Genomic DNA, 6,420 nt, shown 5'->3' with positions numbered 1-6,420 from the left:
ACCAGTTGGAAGAAAAGGGCCCGGATGGGAGGCTACTATTTCCTGGGAAGATGTGAACCACCTGACTACATTCTGTGATGGAAGAAAGCAGCTTCCCAGAAAAGAAAACAAGGTAGGAGACCCAAGCTGGAGGTTGTGCTCGCTGAAGGGGACAAATGAGAGTCCCGGCTCGGTTCCTTCCGGTCTGTCTAGGAAGCCAAGGTATGCATCTCCCGGGACACCAAAGGCTGACCCTGGGTTGCTCGCCCAGCAAGTCGCTGCGCTGTGGCAGGCAGCAAAGAGCTGGGGAACCTGGTGATGTGCCTGGTCACTGCGGCACCGACAGTCCTGGAGAAAGCCACCCGTTTCTCTTTCGCAATGGTAAGCTTGGTATTTTCCTACCTTTACGATTGTCCCAAGTACAAGGGTATTTTAAATGGCCCTTTTTTTAAAATTCTTGATATGCGGACCCCATATGTAGAGTAGCTACAAGTTCAGCAAAGAATTAGCTCACCGAGCTATCATCTTAGCTGGGAAAGGTTTGAGAAACAAGACTAAGCAGATGAGCGGAGATGGAGCCCTGACCTGGGACTGAAGAAAGCAGAATTCTGTTTCTAGAAATAGAGCGTTCTATGCTTGTGTTCTGAAATCAGACTGCCTGAGTTCAAAACCCTGGCTCTGTCAGTGGCTGCTCATCTCGGAGCCACTTCTCCCAGCCTGCATCCTCATCCATAAAACGAGGATAATCATAGTACTAGTCTCATCAGGTGGCCGTGAGGGTTAAATGAAATCATGCTTATAACGTGCTCGACCTCAGGCCCTAGTGAGCACCCCGGTGCCAGCTCATTAGCTACACAAAGCACGTGACCAGGGCTGACCAGAAGGTGGAAAAACCCCGCTCCTGCAACCAGCCTTCCCTGCAGTATGTGAGGGCGGACTTCCTGGGGCCCCACAGACGCTTCCCACCCCTTCCAAGGCAAGGTGAATAAAGAGACAGCAAGGGGACCCCAGGACTGGACTGACATGCTCTTTAAAACCGAAGAGGCACCTGTGGGTTCCTTAGGCCTGCTGTCAGCCCGAGCGAGGAGGCGCTGCCGTTCCCTCCTCCCGCTGTTCTTCGGAGCCTCTGAACTTCGGACGCTGGTGTCGTGCCCATGGTGCTGGTACTCAGGGTGGGGTCCTTGAGCCACGCCCAGGGGTGCTTGTTAAAAGCCTTTCTGGGCTCCTGCATCTCTGACCTAAAGCATACTGTGGCCCGACAGCCAGAGCCCGTCTGTTCAACAGGCTCTCCCACATGGTTCTTACGCACTTAGGTTTGACTCCCAAAAGGAAAATAATGCAGAGAACAGAAAGAAGCTGTTGGAGGAAGTGTGAGGCGCAGCTGAGCCGAATAGCAAAGTGGGCGTAAGGTCAGGCCCTCTAAGGCTGCACTTGGGAGAAAGGGGGGCGGGAAGAGAGGGGCTTGGGAAGCCATCCACTTGCTAGGACTGCCTTGCTGGTGTTTTCCCTCTTCCCAGTGGCGCGCTCACACTCTCGAGGGCTGCCCAACGCCTGCTTTTGAAGCTCCCAGCAAGGGTGATGGCCTGGGGCCTCCCCCATCTTTATCCCACACGCTGGCTGTCCTCTGATGGCCAGGCAGGTCTATAGGCCAGTCGGAGCAAGGCTGTCTCCTGGGCCTGTTGGCCAGGCTCCTCCCTGGACAGCCTCCGGAAACATGAAACCAGAGCCCTTCTTTGTTCCCAACAGTTTCTCTAGCCTGAGAAGGAAACGCAGGGTAGGGAGAAAGTTTGCGGGCCTCTGCATTGGCCATCCAGTGGAAACACCACGGGGAGAACTAGGGCCCTTCGGAAGCCCCGCTAGGTCACGAATGGGCAAAGACAGAAAGCCCTCCACTGTGTGGGGTTATGAAGGCATGGACTAATTTAATTAATACAGCGCCAGGCTTTCCTCGGGAAGGGGATAAACAAAAAACCTCTTCTACTTAATTCCCGAGATGGAAATCAAAGTGGCCAAATACCCCACTCCTGGACAAGTTTGGATAAGCAGGCTTACGCTGGGCCGGAGTGACGGCATCGGGCAGGCCCCCACTGGAGTTTCGGAGGCTCTCCCGGCGAACAGTCACCAGCTGGTGAGTGTCCTCGTCGCGCCGTCAGGGTCCGGGCGGGGCTGGGAGCCGGGCAGGGCCAGGAGCCGGGCAGCTGCCGGGCTAGTGCCTGATGGCTCAGGCCCCCGGCTCCCCGTGCCTCCTGGGTTGGCTCCGGGTGACACTGCCCCGGTCTCCTGAGGCAGAACAGGAGGACAGAGATAGCACCAAGTGCCATGGTGAGGCGTACGGGTGTAAGTGCGAAAGCCCTTCAACTGTGCCTGGCACTTGGTAAGTACTCAGATGTTAGCCAGCCCTAGGTCTGTCTGCCGTTGTGGGCCCTGGGCTGTGTGACCATTTCTGTTTGAGTTTTGTTGAAACACGGAGGGAATAAAACCCATCCTTCAGTGCATTTCATTTTAATCGTTAAAAGGAAGTAAATCCATGTTGAATACCAGAGGGTGGTAGCAAATAGGCTTTCCTTGATTTCTGTTGGAACTCAAGCAAGACCACAAATCTTACTACCTTTTGAAAAACTCTGGACATGGAAACGAAATACAGCCTTGCTAGCTGGATCGGAGCCATGACCCATTACCATATTGGTTCCTTCGCCCTGTTCTCCATCCTGGTTTTACTTTGGATTTCTGCATTGCCTGGCGGCCCATGCTGAGCCACGCACAGGGATCCTGCAAGCCCATCTTGGGCTGCTCGCTCTTTCCTGCCCAGGCTTGCTTCTGATAGTGGCTGAGTCCTTGTTGTTCAGCCTTCCCTCTCGGGGGCCCCTTGAGCTGAGCTGCCTGGAGAGGTGAGGTGGGGACAGACTAGCCTGTTGTCTCCATGTGGACTAGACCCCAGGGCCCACACACTCTAGCTCACGCTGACCGACATGTGTGTACCTTGTGCACGCACACACACCCAGCGGGATGGGCGTGTCTAGAAGAGAGCCCAACGGGTGGCCCTGGACAGTTCCCAACCAGCTGGGCAGGCCTGTTCTGACTGCCAGGCCCCATTTAGGATTGTTTTCCTCCGATGACCATGGCAGAAGTGGGGCCCTTGTATACCGATAGCCTTCTCCGGGCAAAACTGTCTAGCACAGTCTCTGTTAATTTTCCCCAGTAAATTGAAGGCCAGAGAGGGCAGCGGGGAAGAAAAATCAAGGATCCAATGTTAAGAAATCTGTGCCAGAACCTTCCACTCCAGTGCTGAACGTGAGGAGGGTCTGAGTGTCCTGCCAAGAGAAACAGAAACCTGACAGCTACCATAGCAGGCCAGCTGAGAAGGGTACATACCCCATAAGCTGGCTCCTGCCAGGGCCCAATGAGCCACGCAGGGTCTGGGCCAAGAAATACCCAATGGGCATGCGGAGCTGCCCCCCACCGCCTCAGTCACCCCCAGCCGGAGGAGCCGACCGTGCGGCTCCCACGCACATGCTTGAGGAGCTTCCTTGTTTCCTATCTCCCGTGCCATCGACAGCTCACAGGTGGCAGGGGCGGGTCTGGGGCTAAAGGACAGTGGCCGATGGCTTTGGGCCAAAGGCCACAGCAAGGCCAGCCAGCCAAGAGAAGGAATGTCACGTCCACAGCAAACAGCCACCACAAGGCCAGTGGGAGACTTCAGGGAGAGGAACTCTGGTTCAAACAGCTCGGCCAGGTTTCCCACCCGGGAGATGAGTCCGGGGCTGGCCACTCTGCGCAGAGCTGCTGGGAGCACTTCGGCAGGCATTTCCGGCTGGAAGCTCCCCCGAGGCCAGGGCCTGGTCTCCGTGCTCGCTGCTTCCTCGCTATCACAGAGCCTGGCCTACCGCGGGGTACCCCCGCGCCCCCCACACATGCAGGTGCACATGCCAAGCGACTCCAGCCTCTGGCGCACGAGCGTTTCTGTGTGCTTGCCGGCCCGTTCTGGGGTTGCCTCTAGGAGAATTCAGCCCCAGGTCTGCGAGCAGCACGCATCTTGAGCCGAGTGCTATGGCAGGCGCTGGGGAGATTCAGGGCAGCTGAGGAAGTGTGGAGGAGGCAGAGACCAGACTCAAGCACATGACCCAGAGGTGCACGTCTGCACTTCAGAAGCCGAAGGAGATCTGAAGCCAGGCCCTCCACGATGGACTTGGCATGCGGAGGGGCAAGGAACAGGGCCAGGCCCTCGCTTCCCAAGCTCTGGTATGCTCGCCTTCCTCCCTCCCCACAAGCGCCCAGTGGAGGCTTTGGGTGAAGGGAAGGTGGGCCAGAGCCTCTGCTGCCCATTCCACCAGAGTCACTGGCTGCCTTGGTATCCAGGCCCAGGCAGCCACTGCTCCCAAGAGAGAGGGGAGGGACTGGATCAGCCCTCCTGGGAGCGCAGCATAGCTCTCCTGGGTATTGTCATCCCCCTCCAGAGTTGCCCCTTGCCGGACCCTCACTGCTCTCCTGCCAGGCACTGGTCAGCCTGCCTGGGGGACAGAGACCCCTGCAGTCCCAGGGTCCCCTGGCCCTGCCCTCGATAAGGCTGTGACATTTAGCCTTCTCTGACTTGGGAGCCGACGTCCTCAGCTCCTGTCACCACCTTTATCCCATCTGCCAGGCCATCACAGGTACAGTAGAGGACAACATGAAGTCTCACATCCAAGATCATTGGCACGCAGTACTTTTTATTCTGGAAAGAACTAAATGTTATCAATGATTGAGAGAGTAATGTACTGAACCCTAATGTACCCATTCTCCAGTGTCAACGATTCTCAACATGCCATACTTCTTGAAAGAAAAGGGATGACAAAATGCATGATTATTATTTTTTTATTATTATTTTCTAAGTAAGGAAGTGTGGAGATGTCAAAGGGACACAGGAACCAACTGGAAGAGTTAAAGGCCAAAGCCAGAACAATCTGAGCAACATAATATGGAACATAACCCAAAGTATAAAATCAATACTCGTGAGTCCATACCGATATAAACACGATTGAATAAATAAATGGAGAAAAGACAAACCTCCCACAGAAAAATTCCAAATAATTTATGTAGATACTCCACCTTTAAGGATGTGGGGCATAACTCTCCATTCCCGCCGTATGGACCATGCACAAGGACTTCCTACTAAGGGGGACAGACAGTCTGGAAAGGGGAAGAAAGAGGAATCTCACAGTGGGGTAACCAAACACACTGTTCAGCCAGGTGACCAAGGTTAACGGCCCCAGGGATAAGCCATGTGGACACACGGCCCCTTGAGAGGATGTGAAGAGAGGGTGCTTGGCCTCTGGGGCCTGCCTTCCAAAACCCACAGCCCCAGTCTAATGGTTTTCACACAAATCCCAATTGACGGACACTACAAAATATCTGACCGGTACTCCTCAAAACTGTCAAGGTCACTCAAAACAAGGAAAGTCTAAGAGAAACTGTCACAGCCAAGAGCAGCCTAAGGAGAGACTTGACAACTAAATGTAATGAGGTATCCTGGATGGGATCCTGGAACAGAAAAGGGGCATTAAGTAAAAACTAAGTTATTTAACTGAACTGTGGCCTTTAGTTAGTAGTAATGTGTCGATACCGGTTCATTCGTTGTGACAAAGGTTCCACCCCAATGTAAGATGCTTACACTAGGGAAACTGGCTTAAGGGGCCTATGGGAACTCTGTCTACGATCCTTGCAATTTTTCGGTCAATCCAAAACTGTCCTAAAATAAAAAGGTTGTTTTTAAAAATGTGTTCCTATTGTTGTTATTTTGCAGGAGTCGTGTTTATGCCGGAGGGGCAGGGGGCAGGGAAAGTTTTCCAGTAAGCTGGGCTGGCACCGCCTGCCTGGTTGTTCTTGGATGTGCCCAAGAAGTGGGAGGGAGGCATCCGGCCCCTGGCCCCGTTCTCTGAGCCTCCTACACCAGCTGGTGGAAAGCAGAGGCGAGGTTATTGCTGGGAAGTGAAGAGGATGTCCAGGAACCAGCTAGGCAGGCCAGGCCAGGCTGTTTTCGGGGCCGTGATCTGCTCCCAGAAAGACTGACTCACCACGACCTTGCTTGGGAGTCATGCGGTGTCACACTCCGCACTTGGGGTGGCACCCATTTGGGGCGGGGAGCGTCGCTCTACGCTGAGGACTTAGCAGAGTGGGAGGTGGCTTAGAGGGGTGAGGTGAACCTGCACCTACTGTTGGCTGTCACCGTCCTTGTCCTGGTAAAAGATGGGGACAAGCATATGCGGTCTCAGCCGTCCAGCCCTGGAGGTAACCCATGCATGTTTAGCTCCTGCCCCCATTCCTGAGACCACCCATCTCACCTTCCTTTAGACACCTGGAGGCATGGGAACACATGGGCTTGGAGGCAGCGGATCTGGGGTCAGGTTCAGACTCCACCACTCAAGAGCTCGGAAACGTGGGTGATTCACTGAAGCTCTCTGCCCT

This window comes from Mirounga angustirostris, unplaced genomic scaffold, assembly GCF_029215605.1.
Source record: "Mirounga angustirostris isolate CCGP_5_RB_7025 unplaced genomic scaffold, mMirAng1.0.hap1 SCAF_9, whole genome shotgun sequence".
Classification (NCBI taxonomy): Eukaryota; Metazoa; Chordata; class Mammalia; order Carnivora; family Phocidae; genus Mirounga; species Mirounga angustirostris.
This window is presented reverse-complemented; position numbering follows the sequence as displayed.